The following is a 17,142-nucleotide window of genomic DNA, read 5'->3' on the forward strand; positions in this document are numbered from 1 at the left end:
TTAAGTAGATAATCCTAGAGACACTCATAGGATTATCTATTCACAGTTTTAAATATTAGAGAGACCCAATTCTAGTAAACAAATACACACGCGGGTTCATTTAAACTAGATTAACTATTCCCACAACACAAATTAGATTACTTGTGAGGTAATGAAAATGTGTCATTTGCCACTAATATTAAACTATATAAGTATTACGAACTTCATGTTTTAATTGGCATTAAATCATTCAGATAATTGAATAGTTGGCCAAATTATTCAACTAAACCCAAATGATAGTAACCAGTGAAATATAGAAAATAATTAAATACTCATGAATATATAAAATTAAGTACAGGAAAAATTAAAAGATCTCACAATTGATTATGAAACTGTACCTTGATTACTCCTCAACTAGACATAAATTTAGCTCCACTCCATGAAGAAAATGCAGGCAAAAAAAATAAAACTAGAACCAGAGTTTCTTTTGTTCTCGAGAGGAGAGAAAGGGAAGAAGTTCAAGTGTTTAGAGTGATTGATTTCTGTTTTTCCTCTCTATTTATTCTTCTAAAATTATCATTTAAACTAATTTCCTAAAAAGAAGAAATATTTATCCTCAACTACCTCTCACTACATAAGATAAGTAGATAAGATAGTTGTGGAACAAATTTTATCAGAAAATAAACTCAAACTCCTAAACATCGATACTTCATGTACTTCAGATAATGAGCAGAATTTATGTGGCCCCCATGATTCTTCTAGAGATAAAACAATCATTAATTCCTGAAATTTTCTGGCTCAACAAATCTTCTAAAATTTTCTCTTTTTAATTTCTTTTAATCATGAACCCCTGAATTCAACACCAAAGACAAATTATAAAAAAAAATCAACAGAATAGTACAATAATTTGCCAAAATTGTGAAAGTAATTTCATAAATAAAACACCTATTAAATTCACTATCATTAATGTTTCTACACTTTTGTATACATCACTCATAATGTATGTTCAAATCGTTAGTTCAAATCGTTAGTTGCCTCACCGAATTTGTATGACCAGTAATTGTAAAGAAACATTCTTCCTAAAATCTAGTGAAGTTTTCTAGTAAAAATGAGATAAACAATTAGACTGGGTGAACATTGACTATCCAACCTTATAGAGAATCAATTTATGTGTCAACATATTAGTTTCATAATATTTTCTAAGTTTTGCCACTTTAAATTTAGTTGAATAAAAGAGTATGGTACCCATAAGCATTGTAAATGATCGACAGCTACAATAAACAACCAATTAATGAACAACAAATAAAATAAAGGGTTAAATGCACTAAACCCTCTAAATTTTATCCTTAATTGTAGTTGCGCGTTGCCCCCTAAATCCATTCAATAAGCACTTTACTCCCCCTTTTTGATATTTTAAGATAAAAATGCCCTTACTATTTTGTTCTTATTATTTTTTGTTTATTCATTCCTTTATTTTTCCTTTCCCTCTACTTTCTTTTATTTTTATATTTTTCATCTTTTACTATTTTCTTTTATTCACTTCTCTTATGTTACTATTTTCTTTCGCTTTCCTATTATTTTTACTAATTTGTATGTTTATTGTACTGTTGTAATTATTTTAACTAATAATTTCATTCTTATTTTATTTACTTGCACTATTAGAAAATTCAAGACAAACTGTGCAACGTAAAAAATTGGTATATGCTAGTCATAATCAAAAGTGTATATTACTAGCAATTTGACTATTTAAAAAAAAATATTATCAAACTAGAATTTTAAATTACTTAATATTTAAAAGTATATCCCAAAAAATAAAGGAACGAATATAAAATAGGATGTTTAGTGCTTTTAACCCTAAAATAAACAATAGGAGACATTACAAACAGCACAACCATAGTACTTTTTTCGTAATTACACCATAATAATATGCTGGCAAGACTTCAGCATAGCTTTTCAATATTTTAGTATGCCACTGACAACTTTTTTAATGTATTTTTTATTTTTTATTAAACATGCCACTGACAACTTCTTCCCTACTAAGACAAAAACAAAAAAAACAAAAAAAACACATCATGAGAAAATTGACAAGCACTTAATGTAACCCATACGTTGTGGAAGACGGATTGTACTTTTTTAAAAGATATGAGTTTAAAGCACCCAAAATAGTCATTTAATTAGGCATGTCAATGGGTAAGATTTGGGTTGGATTCCTTTGATTTAAATTCAAATATATTACATTTAATTAGACCCAAATCCAAATCCAGACCATTATGGGTCGGAAAAAATAAGTCCAAATCCAGACTCTTATGGATCTGAGTATCCAATGAATATTCCTTATATATTTTTTTAAACATACTAAAGTAACAATATCTTAAAAATATATGGATTTCAAAAATATATATATATAAGCACCATCCAATTTTTATTTTCAAATAACAAAATTAATATTCAAGAAGTTGAATGCAATATTATGAACTCAAAAAACTAACTATTTATTTTAAAATTTCAACTATATCTACATCCAATCTTTCATTTATTTGTGTTTGCTTTTTATCCTTTTTCTGAAAAAGTATGTACTAATTATAATGACAGCTAGAATTAACTTGAAAAAAGAAAACAATCATGAAATTTTACTGTATCTGATCTAGTGACCAAAGATTATTAGAATATTTTATAAATTTACTAATATACACACAAACACACAGATATATATATATATATATATATATATATATATATAGTTTAATCACATATACATAGATCTGGTATAAGTTTGGATTTAGATATGAATCATATAAAATTAGACCCTATCCAGATCCATAACCTTTTTTATAGGGTTTGAATTTGGGTAGGGTATGAGTTTGAGAAATTAAATCCAGACCCTACCCAAGTACATTGGGTCTAGGTTGGATTTGGATAAAATTCGATTTATTCACATGCCTACATCTAATACTATGATTAAAAAAAACCAAATTTTTGTTAATGGAGTACCCTCTAGATAAAATTCATAAATTAGGAATTTTTTTTGTTGTATTATACTGTAACCGTTTGCTTCACAAAATTTATTTTCTTATTTAAATAGATTAACTGACATAGTATCAACATTTTTGCAATGTAACATTTCGGTTACTTTAACCTCTACAGTCTCCTTAATTTGCTTGACCTACCTAGGATGGTGAGAGGAGATATTACTTTAGATGCGCTTGGTTTTCCTAATTTTCGTAGAAGCAGGAGGTAGGGGTTGTTGCTATAGGTGGTAAGGGTATTCGATCATGTAATCCGGTGTGAGGTTTAGATCCTGGCTTTGTAATTTTTGGCATAATAATAAAAAGTAGATTTCCTTTAAAAAAAAAAAAAAAAAAAACAGTCTCCTTAATTTGCACGAGGTCAATTCCCCTTTGCTCCTTTGTGAGGAGAATTTATCAGCAAAATGGCAACTGCTCATTCTGTCATTCATTTAGTAATCCCCATTGTTCCTCAGTGGCAAATTAGAACATAAGTGTAGAAAATAAATGCTAATAGACCAAAGCATGTTTTTCCCCAAATGGCAACTTTCTACACTTCTCACCTAAAGAAAAACCACCGTACACTTAAAAATTTTTATATTGTTGCTTTTGTTTCTCTTGACCTTGTTCACCTTAAGCAGGGGCGTTCTTGAACCCCAACTTTCACTCTATAGAGATTTTTTGTCCAAATTCCTCCTATCTCTTCCCTGAATTCAGGTTTACGACCAACTCAAATTACCATAAACTTGATATAATGCGGCCGATATATGTTTGCTAAACAAAGTTTCAGCAAATGGTTTTGACAAACAATCTTTTCACAAATAATTTCTCTTGAAGCTATCAATATATAGACTCTTGTGCTAAAAATATATATATATATATATATATATATTTTTTATAAGAGAGGGAAATATTTTTATTAAACTTGCTAGAAGTCATCCAGTACTAGTTGCTTTACAAAATTTGAAGGAAAATTTAGTAAGAAATCGATTGAAGCGCTTGATTTAGCAAAAAGAGATAGCTCGTAAGCCACTTTATTCGACTTCCCGTGTAACCCATATAACATTAGTAACAGGAGAAGCTACCATAGCAAGTCTAAATCATCAATCTTTCTCGTTGAGCAAGAGATTAACCACTGTCACCGAATCATCTCCAAGAGTGAAGACTGGAAGCAACAAATTCAATATATGTGTCGTTTCAATGAGAATATGAAGTGCCCAAATATGAATTGTGTGAAGCGTTAAAGGGCACATTTCGTGCACCGAAGATTTTTTAACTAACAAATAATATAAGAAAAATATTAGGATCTGAAACCTGTTAATATAGTTATATTGAATTTTTAAAATAATTTAGTAATTACACCAAATTACCAGTAGGCCCAAGACACCCAAAGGTTCGTTTGGATGCGGTGGTATTGGGGGTATTCTTAAAAAACGCATTTAGTAATTTAAAACAAGATGGGTACAATATTTTTAGGGTATTTTTGGGTTGTTGCCCATTCGGCCAACTGCCACCTCCTAGCACCCTCACTTCACCTTTCCCCCACACCATCCGCTTCCCTCCTCCTCTTACATTAAAGTGGAGAATATAGGAAAATTATGTGTTGTAGTGAAATTATAGGGAGTAAAAAGTAAATTTTCCTTAAAACTTCCCAAGTCTTCAATTGTTTGAAATATAGCATATTTTTCTCTAACTCTAACTCTTCTTTCATTCACAATCTATGCATTAAAACTTCTAGAAATTTGAAAAATTAATAAATAATTAAATTGTATTGTTATTATTTCACACAATGTAGTCATAGACATATAATTATCTCCATGGACATGATATTACCTTGCTTTTTGTCCTTCTCTACAATTATTGATGCTATTAATGTCCAACATTTTTGAAAGAATGAAATTGGAAAGAAAAGGCTCATTCAAGTAAAATTTCTCTAAAATAGAATTCATTGTTGGAAGAGTTAGGATAAGGGCTCAGTACAATCATGTTTTGTATGATTTCGTCCAATCATTGTATATGTTGAAATTTTTTGTATATAAATACATCATAAAGTTATAATGAATATATGTCAAATATTTTATTCATGTATACTATTCAAATACAATAATATAATGTAATTGTACACTAAATAATGTAAAAGATGCAACAATTGGACCGAACCATACCAAACCCCAACTGCATTAGCCCTTCTATGAGGACAGGAAAGTTAACTAGTCAAAATACATGCCATAAGAAAAATGAATAAAAAATAGAGACAATGAGTAAAATGGAATTGCAAAACTTATCTTAAAGTTTTGGCAATGGAAATTTTCTATGTATTTCCTTCTTTCTTTTTCGCTTGTTGCCTTTTTTCCTTCCTATTGATCCTGGCAAACTTCAACTAAAGTTGGACTATTTTTGTTTTGGTTGGTGTATATATATTTTGTACATAAGGCGTGCCATATAATATATTAATACAACAAATAATGTTGATTGACAACTGCTCGAGCCGACTCCTATTATTGTTGGGGATATTATAGTCAATCCGGTTAATGGTCACATATTCTCATTTGCAACATCTAATGGGTACTAAGAAAAAAATATTTAAATGGAAGCTTGTTCTACAACATTGAAGATCCGCATTGATACCTCTAACAAACACTAGCTAATATCTCAACTCCTATGCCTTGAAATATTAGAATTACATGGCAGCACAAGTTATTGAAGTTTCAAGACCTCAAGCCAAATCCTTCTGAGAGTCTTTTTAAGAGATTCCACTTAATTGTAAACTGCCCAAATTGATATTCCAAAAGTTCTAGTTTTGAATTTGTTGATTGTGATGGCCTTATGCTCCCATGGATGTCTCAAATCAACTCTAATTCGCATTAAATTTGTTTTTGGAAGACATTGTATTGAGCGTTTTTTTTAAGCTGAAGGATTCTCTTAAGAAATCAAAATAGTGGGAAAATTATAAATTCAGCTATTCTAAACAATAGATTAATAATATAGAGTAGCTAGTGAAGAATATGATTATCCATGACAAACTGAGTCGATCAATATTAGAAAAGGTAAAGGAGCTTAGGGTCCGTTTGGTTGGATGGAAAATATTATCCCGAAAACGAGTTCCAAATTTTTCATTGTTTGGATTCAATCTAATTTGGAAAAATAATTTATCACAGAAAATAACTTACATTAAGAGAAGGAAAATAACTTCCTTATCCATCGTACTAAAGTTATGTTTCTTTCTTAAAATCTCACAGACTCTTCTTTTCACAGCCTTAGACAAAAAAAACTTTGAGACGATTGATGATCATTAGTAAACCAATCTCTTCTTCGCCGGTGACATCTCCAGTTCCGGTGAAGACCTACTTCTAGAGGTAGGTTGCTCTTCCAATTAGGTGATTCTCCTATTAAAAATCATCTGCAATTGTCCTCTCTCTCTCTCTCTCTCTCTCTCTAAAAAAGCAGCCAATATCAATGGCTCATCACCACTCGACAGCTACATCGCATCCCCATTATCGTCGCAGCATCTCCAACAAGGGCGAAGACTCCTTTAAGTATTTCCAAAGGTATGATGGTCTCCTTTAGTTTTTTTCCCTCCCTTTCCTTTGATGCAAATGATGTTTTACTTTTTTTTTTCCTTGTATGATTTCAATTAAGTGAGAATGAAATTTTATGTTTGTTTTCTTTTTCTTTGTGCTTTCGGTTTCATTGTCCATTCATGTGATGCCAACTATTATAATTTTCCTACAGTTAGATATAGATAACGTACAGATGGATGTTTGATTCTTTCAACTATTAATTAAAGAACAGAATCATGTGAAAAAAGGGAAAAACACAGAATAATTTTCATAAAAATGTCTAAATGATACCCAAAATTATTAAAGAATATTTGCTGACAATTTTTTTAGGCATTAACAAGAGGTTCACCAGAGGTGAACTTTGATGCTCTGAAAGTGTGATCTCTAACAAGTTTTAGAAAAGTTGCTTGGCTGTTCACAAATCTTGTGAAAGCTTTTGGTCTATTCAGTGCCCCTTTAATTACTTTTAAAGTTCCCATTTTCTTCATCATAATTTTTTTTTATTTTTTTCACCATAAATATATTGATTAGCATATTAAATGAACTTATAGATAAGTATACTAATGGTGCATTTACAAAAAATTGGTCTATGCCATATTGATTTCTAATTATAATTTCACGTGTGTAATTGAATATGAGCTCAAAAATCTTTTCATAATTCTGATATTTTCTCTATCTTAAAATTTTCAATTTAGCGAATTCCTCTTTTTCCTTTTTAAGAGCTTGTAGCCCCCCGCAGATGCACGAAAGCTTTACGTAATTTTAAAAATAAAAGATTAAAGAACTAAAAATAATCATACAGCTTACTATTAGTATATTGATTAGCAAAAATTTTTTTTCTATTGCAAATACAAACACAAATCAACTGCCAGCTTTGCAAGTTACCAAAGTAATAGTGCATTTTACCATTATTCATTTGGTGGCTTACTCCTTTTTTCAGCTATCTAAATAGTAGTAAAAAGCAACAGTAAATCCATTAATTTCTACCAGGCTGTAGTAGATCGGCATCACTGCGGCCAGCCTCTCTTGCTGTATTAGGTTCCTTCCTTTAGTAAATAAAATTTATCCAAGCTACTCTTCTGATTGCATTTTTCACACCATTATGCCTGGATTAGAACTTGAATAGCAAATTGTTCGATGTGAGTGTTAGGCCTTGTTCAAGGAAATTAATAAATGAGAATAATATGCTCTCGGCAACCCACAAAATATAATAACAAAGATGAAACAAACAATTATAGAAGCACCAAATTTACATAATTCGGTCAAATCAACTTATGTCTTGGTGCGAAGAAGGAACACTATATCAGTATGATTATGAGAGTATAAAATCGTAAGAAAGAATTCATATGTCCAAAAGTACTTAATACTAAAAATGTAATTAGAGACCAAAATAATACAAAAGGCTTAATAATCTGTTGATCTTAGTTTGGTATCTAACCTAAAATTTGTCTTAAATTGGGACCCCATAAAACTTCTCCCAGGCTGATAAAATTTTTCATCTGGGTATAATTCATTATAAGAATGACAAGCAGCTATTCATTCTTGTGATTGTTTTGTGCCGTTTTAAAATGCTCAATTTAGTGAAGTCCTCTTTTTTCCTTTTTAAGAGTCTATAGCACTTTTGATGCACGAAACGCTATGACTCTTATTAAAGAATCGAATATAGATTATTGTTAGTATAATAATTAATGCATTTTTTTTTCTTTTGCAGCACCATTCCATCTCTGGCTTAGAATTTGAATAGCAAATTGTTGGAGCTGAGGAAATCCACTTCCATGATCAAATCACCAACTTTCTACAGAAGACTGCAGATGAGCAATTCCTGCACCAAAAGTATCCTTTGCTGCACAATACTGTTCCATTTACGAACTTAACTATATCTTCATTGCAAGGATCTTCAACCGAACAAACAGTACAGCTTAGAAGGCCACTGGAAACTTCTGAATCCTAGTAGATATTATTGGTACAAAACATCAAAAATATCCTGGGAATGGATAGGATTACATCTCGTAATCTCAGCATCACATTTGTCCAGACTCCATATTTGAGGTATATCCAATTAAGTTCCGAGTTGAAACTTCTATAGTTTGTTTGCATGCAATTAAGGCTTCTACACCAACCCCCCAATCTAATCATGCATTAGTTGCTTTGGTGGTGGACTTTGCTCGTCAGTTTCATTAGTATAAAATAGCTGTGGGAACAAATAGGCGTGACGAACAAATAATTTGTCGACTAATTTTTTTGTACGTGTAAAAGTATTTTTATACAAATAACTCTAAATGCACAATAACTTGTTAGGGTATCATGCCAATTATTTGAAAAAGAAAATATCAACAATTTAATAGAAAAACAATATCTAGCACAAACGATGAGCAGCGCACAAGAATTAACGTGGTTCGGCTTAATTACCAAGCCTACGTCCACGGAGAGAAAAACTTGTTCTTATTATGAGAAGAAAAACCCCACAAGATTACAACTTGATGCCCAAGTCCCAACTCTTGTATAACCTTCTCACCCACTAAGAACTCTCTCACTTCTTTCTTGTGTGTCTTTGTAGTATGCCAACCTACCTATTTATAGAGAATATTACTGTCAAAAAATCAAATAACAATTGGAAACCAATACTATTTTCTAAACTCATATAGAGTAGGAAATAGTATCTCGCTAAATAGGGCTCTATTTGACTACTACTTCAAGTAACTAAAATCAATTAGGAATCTAGTTACTTCCATACAAAATAAGAAATTTACCTAAAAGAAATTAAACCAATTTCCTAACAAATCTCCACCTTGGCGAAAATTTCTTTTAGCAACACAGCAAACCATCCAAAACACTCCATTTGCCTTTTTTTTTCCACCAAGTACCTTGGTACCTAGTTACACACCCGAATCAATACGGTCTTGTTTTCACTTGATTCAATCGGCAAATGAACGTGTGTAGCTAACTGAGTCTAACATCTAGTTGACTCGCGAAAGAGGCCTCAATTCACCCTCTCCCATAGAAGGACTTTTCCTCTCACCACCATTTGTAATTTGAGAGCATTCCTGGATCCCCTTTTGCTCCCAATCCATTGAGGTATTGAAATGGTACAAATTACTATACTTCTTCCCCATCAACAAGACCGTCTCGCCATATGTGATTTTCAAGACTCCACCTGCAGCGAAAAAATGGTAACCCTCGGAGTCTAACTGGCTCAAAGAAATTAGATTTCTTCGTAACTTTGGGACATAAGCCACATCATCCAAAGAACGAATCTCTCCATTCAACATTTTGATTTTCATCACTCCAACACCTTTGACTTGACAAGTAGATCCATCATCTAAGGACATAAAACCTGCTTTCTTTCTTTGGAGAGTATCAAAATAGTCTAACCTGGAGCAAACATGTGAAACACATCCAAAATCTAATATCCAACCATCACGAGAAGAAGTATTATTACCTTTGGAGATTGTGAGAATATCTTCACCCGATACATATCCAGCAACACCATCATAGTCATTCTCATCATTTTTCTTTTGATGAGGGCAATATCTTTTGATATGGCCAAACTCATGACAACCAAAGCACTGGATTCCACCATTTCTCTTGGCCTTTGAACCACCTGCCTTAGATTCACCGCCAAATTGTTTTCCTCTTTTATTCTCACCTCGAGCAATTAACGCAGCTTCTTGCGTCACATCCGGGTTTGCCTTCCTTTATTTTTCATGATCCAACAAAGAAGGCTGCACATTCTCGAACTCTAAAGTGTCATTCCCATACAACAGGGTTGTTACGACACTTTCGTAAGAATCAGAGATTGAGATAAGAAGTAAAAGGGCTTTATCTTCTTCTTCAATATCTACACCAATCTTTTGGAGTTGATCCAAAATTCCGTTGAACGTATTCATGTGATCCATGAGGCTGCCACCCTCCATCATCTTTAGTGCATAAAGTTGCCGCTTTAGATGCAACTTATTGGAAAAGCTTTTAGCCAGATAAAGCTTTTCCAATTTTTTCAAGAGGTCTGCTGCAGAATCTTCCTCATCTATCACATTATTTATGATGTTGTCCGCCACATAGAGCCGAATCGTGCTCGCACACCTTGCGTCCAACTCCTCAAACTCATTATCCTTCATGCTCTCTGGCTTCTTGTTCTTTCCATTCAACGCTTTTGCCAAGTCTTGTTGAACTAGAACACCCTTCACTCTTCTTTGCCAAAGAGTGAAACTTATAGTTCCATTAAACGGTTGAATTGGAAACTGTATAGTTCCAAACCCCCATGGTATACAACCAACCACTCAATTTCAAATAATTAACCAAAAACTCCCAACGGATCTCTAATACCACTTGTTAGGGTATCAGGCCAATTATTTGAAAAAGGACAAAACCAACAATTGGAAACCAATACTATTTCCTAAACTCATATAGAGTAGGAAATAGTATCTCGCTAAATAGGGTTTTACTTGACTACTACTTCAAGTAACTAAAACCAATTAGGAATCTAGTTACTTCCACACAAAATAAGAAATTTACCTAAAAGAAATTAAATAAGCCAATTTCCTAACATAACTGGGCTCTATTTAAATTTGACACTCTTTTTCTGTACAAAATGTGGCAGTTGAAAGACAAAATTGTTGATTCAATTTTCTGCATGTCCTTTAGCTGTTCTCCCCTTTGGTCCCCTACTCTTTCTCATGCCCTTCTCTATCCCTTCCCCTTTTCCCCCTTCTCCCCCCTGTCCCAACCTATCATAAGACATTTATAAGACGTTCTGTTTTACTTTGTTCTCCCTCTCTCTTTAAATGCTAATGAGTATTTATTCACTCTCGATTACAGATTCGAAAATTTTCACCAAAACATGCACGATTTTTTCAATATAGTCAAATAACCAATGTCTCTAAATCACTTTATTCATTTCTATGCAAACTATAAGAACTTTAATTGAAGACGAACTAAACTTCAGATTATTTAGATAATTTCCAACACATATTCACATGAGAAGTTCTGTGACTTGCTAGCATAATAAACAAATTACCATACAAAATCAAGAAACATATTTTTACCCTTTGGGAATGATAGTTTAATATTTTTTCAAAATCAAGAGCAACAGTATGGTAGGTACTTTATGCACATTGTTTTGATTCTTTAATTTACAGGAAAGCAACATCTCCGTCCCCATGATAGAAAGATTGGTCCAAGGACTGGCGTTGGGGGATTTCACATACTGACTACATAATTCTCCTCCATAAGCAAACTGACATCTATCCCCAAAACTACAGGATCCCTCGGCATAGTTCTGACATGGATTCGTTTGAAGTTACTTGCAGGAGCTGAGACTTTAGGCCCGTGGTTCCACTGGAGCCATTGAGTTCCTAGCTTTATATGATCAAATGTACCATCTTGTTCTTCAACTTAGGGTCTTAGTCATGGTCCCTTATCACAAGTTTTGCACCAGTAGTGTGACAAATATGTTTTTAACTCACACCACCTTTTACAATAATTGCTCCATCAATAGAAGCATCCACACTTATCTTAGCTGTAGCAGAAGCTCCAATTGAAGCTCCCTATAGCTTCAAATTCCGGAGGGGTAGATTGCATTCTTGCCACGAAACCTACCTGATAGTGGTTGTGCAGTGCGAGTATCTACACGCACAAGAGCGGTAGACTTGCCGAGCTCCCACTCTCCATAGGCAAAATGGCGTTTATCTCCAAATTTGCACTCTTCAGCTGTGTTGTATCCGTTGCCAAGGATCGTGTCACGCTTTAATGCCACCGGTTATGTAATGCATGATGCAGCATTCTTTCTTCACCAAGTTGACACCCCAAGGTTCTGCATCCATTTTTAGATTAAGGTATTGGAAGCATGATAGTAGATACTTTCCTTTGGCAAAATGTAAACTTGGACAGTCAAATTAAAAGTAAGCTTGAAGATGAAAAAAGATGGATGAAATATATGATCTTGCCAATTACAGTGTATAGAACCAGCTGATGCACTTTCTACACCGAGATTACTGCACAAGCTCCAAGAAAAAAAACTAATAAAAGGGAAACTTCAAAGTAAACTTGATAGCAAAAAATTAGTAACATAACTTTGGCCTACCAGAAATAAAAGACGAACAACAATGAGGACGTTAGAAAGTAAAATTTAGTGTCAGATGGGTAATTGATTCATGTGGATAATACATTTTACTTTTGGCTTATTGAAGCAAGTAATTATAATACAACGGATTCGGCCATAGAAGTCACCATCTTAAAACACCCAAGTTAAAGAAGTCCTCCTTTTTTAATTTATAGGAGCCTTTAGCACGCTTTATGCACCAAACATATATGAACTTCTTTATACGCAATGAACACCCGTTAGACAAATCTTATAAAATATATGTACAAGATATTACTATACATTGATTTTATTCATCCGTCTTTATCTGGTACTTAATGGCTCGATGAAATAGTACATTCACATAGTACTCTATTACTTTCTTCATAATTAACATAATGCTACAACTATAGCATAGTTTTATAATATTTAGTATCTTAATCTTAAAAGAGATTGACAACCTCATCCCTAATAAGACAAACACAAAAAATTACTTCATAAGAAAATTAAGAAATACTTATATGGAATCCATATTTCATAGAACACGACTTTAAAAGATTGTACTATTTGAAAAGGTATAAATTTTAGCGCAGATGAAACAAAATCCACATTTTTTTTACTGTAAGTCCCCAACAGTTTAAAATTTGTAAATCATGACCTTTGTTTTATATAGTTCTTTAACTTTTTGCTTCATAACTTTCTTTTTTTTTTTTTTAATACAACCACCAACACAGTTTAACATCTTTTCAATGTAATCTATAAAACATTTGACACATGGTTTAAGCTGCCTTTATTATTGGAGACTGAATGACAAGTGATGTTGTCCTAGTATTCACTCTTGACAGCTCCAAATCCTATGTAATTTACAATGAATGGAAGCTTTTTAAGTTGAATGCTATTGGGACCATTCTATAGATTCTGATGATAAATAATAGAAGAGGGAAGAGTCCCTGTAAAGCGTTTGACTCAGTTCTGTATCTTTTGAATGTCCAGGCTGTAGTTACTAATGATCACAACCAAAAGCATAGAGAAAAAGATGATTTCCATACTCCTCCAAAATATATTTGTTAACCATTATACCTGTGTTCTTTGGCATCCTTTTGCATTTTTGTTGCATAAAACTTATCATAGAATTAACTCGTGTTTGAAACACTTATTATAGACCAAAACATGCTTTTCTCCAAATGATAAGTTCTACACTTCTCTCTAGAGAAAAAGTCAGCGTGCACTTCGAATTTTTCCCTACTGTTGCTTTTATTTCTCTTAACCTTATTCATCTTCAGCACGGACACTCTTGAACCCCAACTGTCAAACTACAGAGATCTTAGTTTTTAAACCCCTTTCATCTCTTTCGTGAACTTCCCTTTTAGATCCACTAAGATTCCTATTTCAGCAAACCTTAAACTTCATGAAAGTGCAGCCGATGCATCTTTGCTAAATAGAGTTCCTACAAATGGCTTTGTCAAACAATTTTTCATAAATTCTGAAAATTTCGGTAGCACTAATAAATTTTTCTTGAAGCTAGCAGTATATATACTATTGTTTAAATATATTTCTTGGCCCAATAAATCGTTCATTCAAAAGCAACATGAACAGTCTAAACATATTTCTAATTTGAAATGTTAAATGGCACATTTCATGCACGAAAGATTTTTGCGCTGAAAAACGCTGTAAGAATAATAATAAAAAAAACACTATAAGAATAGTACTCGAATCACAGGCATTGTGAGTTTGAAACTCCCAGAAACCTATCAGATTTGTCCCACTTTGCACCACAAAAATAAATTGCATATGTATCAAATTTGTACCACATAACTTCAAATGATAACAGCGTTAGCAAAAACTAAATAAATAGAGTACCATGTTCACAACGTATAGCTAGGGTACTCTGTTAGGTGTTAGCATAATTACCATCATCTCACAATCTCCATTAGTTTATGCAAAAAGGGCATTGTTTGCATGATTCTGTATTCCGTCAGTTTTGCTCATGGTGCTATTGATCGGACCTAAGTAGGACGTACCTAAAATGTTAGCATGCAAAGTTCACGAAATTTAATTTAAGGGTGAAAGGTGAAAATAGGTACAAGTTTACAAGTATAAGTAAATTTAGTCCAAAAAATAGTAGATCCAAATATTTAATATTTCCATATGAAAAAACTTGTCAAAAGAAAGGAAGCTAAACTTCCTTGTACATGCATAAGCCATATTTGATTCCTCAAACATAGACCTGGGGAAGATCATAACCTAAACATCTGTTCGTTATCTATAAGCTTGTATATGTTCAAACAAATTACCTGAAAAAAAGGAAAGAAAAGAAACAGAAGGTGGCTAATACAAAGCATTACACATCTTGTTAATCAAAGTAGAAATATTGGCTATTGAATCTTGAAACAAACCCAACATTTCACTATTACTTAATTCAAGCAAGAGAGATACATAATTATTTTCAAGCAATTCACCTCATTGTCACTACAAAAAAAAAAAAAAAAAAATCAGTTTTTGCCACGCATCCAATATGTGATAAAAAGCACCTTAAACTGTGGAAAATAGTATTTGCCACAGATTTGCAATGGCTTTAGAGGCGCCTTGTATACAGCCATCACAAATGCTTTGCAACAGTTTTGAATCCATGACAAATACTTTTTACCATGGAAAAATCACAGTTTTACATTCGTCATAATTTTATTTCTTTTAGACACATAGATTGCACCAAAGGCATTTAGGCATCATAATTCGTATGGGCGGCCAGCTTTTAATTCTGCGGCTTGGTTTCTGGCTCAGCATCCACAGCCTCACCAGCAGATGAGCGGCACCTCCAACTCCTTCCGTGATAGTTGCAGCCACAGCAACCATAGCTACAGTATCCACCGCCACCACAGTACTTGGATCCTTCCAGACAATTAGTCTTCTCTGCTGCATTGGCTGCAAATAATCACAAAGCCATGCAGATAAATAAATCAGTGCCCTCTAACAAAATTCACGAGTGTCGACTTTTAATGGGCTCGGAATAACAACGTTCATGCTTTTGCTAGCATTTGACAAGAAATTGTATACTAATCCACAGAATATGTTCTTGGTTAACTACCTCTTTTTAGTTTTTAATATTCAGGGTGATGAATTTGGAATACCAACATTCATCCTTTTGCTAGCGTTTGACAAGAATATACACTAATCCACAGAATGTATTCTTGGTTACCTACCACTTTTTCAGTGGTTGATAATTTAGGGTGATGAATTTGGTCTCTTGATGTTTTGCCCAAATCAGTTCAATTTCAGTATCATAAAAATTTTGAAGACATTTAACAAAAATTCTAAGATGGCAAACAGAAGAAAGCGTTGGCGGATGGCAAATTAAGATGGCATTGACAAACTTTCATATGGAATTAAAAGCACCATTTCGTGTGTTGTAATTGTGGAATAGGCCATTTTGGTCACCTAGAAATTGTGGAGACTAAATAATTTTGTCCAATATTTGAAAACTTTGACATATCATATATTAATAAATGCTTACCAAAAGTTAGGTGCCCATGTGGTCTAAACGACTAAATAGCCATCGCAAAAAACCAAACAATTGATGGCGGTTGGCTGGCAGGGTACCTAGCCGATTGCCCTTTAAAACCGGAGCTTAATGAAGTAATGTCAATTTCTCACCAAGGTTGTAAACTATTTCTATTTATCACATTAAAATTGAAGATAAGAGAGTAAAATGCTAATACAGTCTCTCTATCATTCTGGTACTGTGCTAACAAAAATTTCGGTCATATACTTAAGCCATAATTAGTAGTCTTCAAGACTGTCGTTAGTCTTCCGAGCAGGAAACAATGGAAATTGGATTAATAGGCAAATGGTTGCCATAAAAACAAATATAAGTATATTTTGAGTAAAATATTAATGCAACTGACAGCAAGGAAAACTCAGAGAGCTCTTTCATGGCAATTGGGGGTAAGAAAGGCCTAAAACGGGGTGGGAAGGTTAAAACAATTAAAAAAAAAAGAAAAAAAAAGGAGAATAGGCTTAAACAAATGGGATGATTTAATGTATTAACCAATCCTCCAAATCTTGGAATGAAAATCCCATAAAACCGAAAAGAAAAATCAACTGATGATGAAGATTTAACATGAAAAAGGTAGTGCTGCTATTTTAAGAGCTAATTTAGATTGTTATTTTTTGAAATTTTTATATATAAAAAAATAATGTAGCGAATTGATGCATGTGAAATAAAAAGATAATTAAAAAATATGTATGCAAAAAATGTAAAATTGTTTGAAAAAAATTACAATCCAAACGAGGCAAAATTAGCCAAACTAAATTAAGGTAGACCAGATATAAGAAACCAGTGAGAAACTACGCTGCAATGGGTTTGTGTCCGTTAACTAGTAATACAAGGCTTTAGAAAGGCAGTTTATTGAAATTTGAGTAACATACGACGGCAGAAAACTGAAAATCAATATCATATTTCACGGAAGAAGCTGAACAGGCAAAGAGCTACTCATCAACGGGGCCTAATTTCCCAAGAATGAAA

This window comes from Coffea arabica, chromosome 3c, assembly GCF_036785885.1.
Source record: "Coffea arabica cultivar ET-39 chromosome 3c, Coffea Arabica ET-39 HiFi, whole genome shotgun sequence".
NCBI lineage: Eukaryota > Viridiplantae > Streptophyta > Magnoliopsida > Gentianales > Rubiaceae > Coffea > Coffea arabica.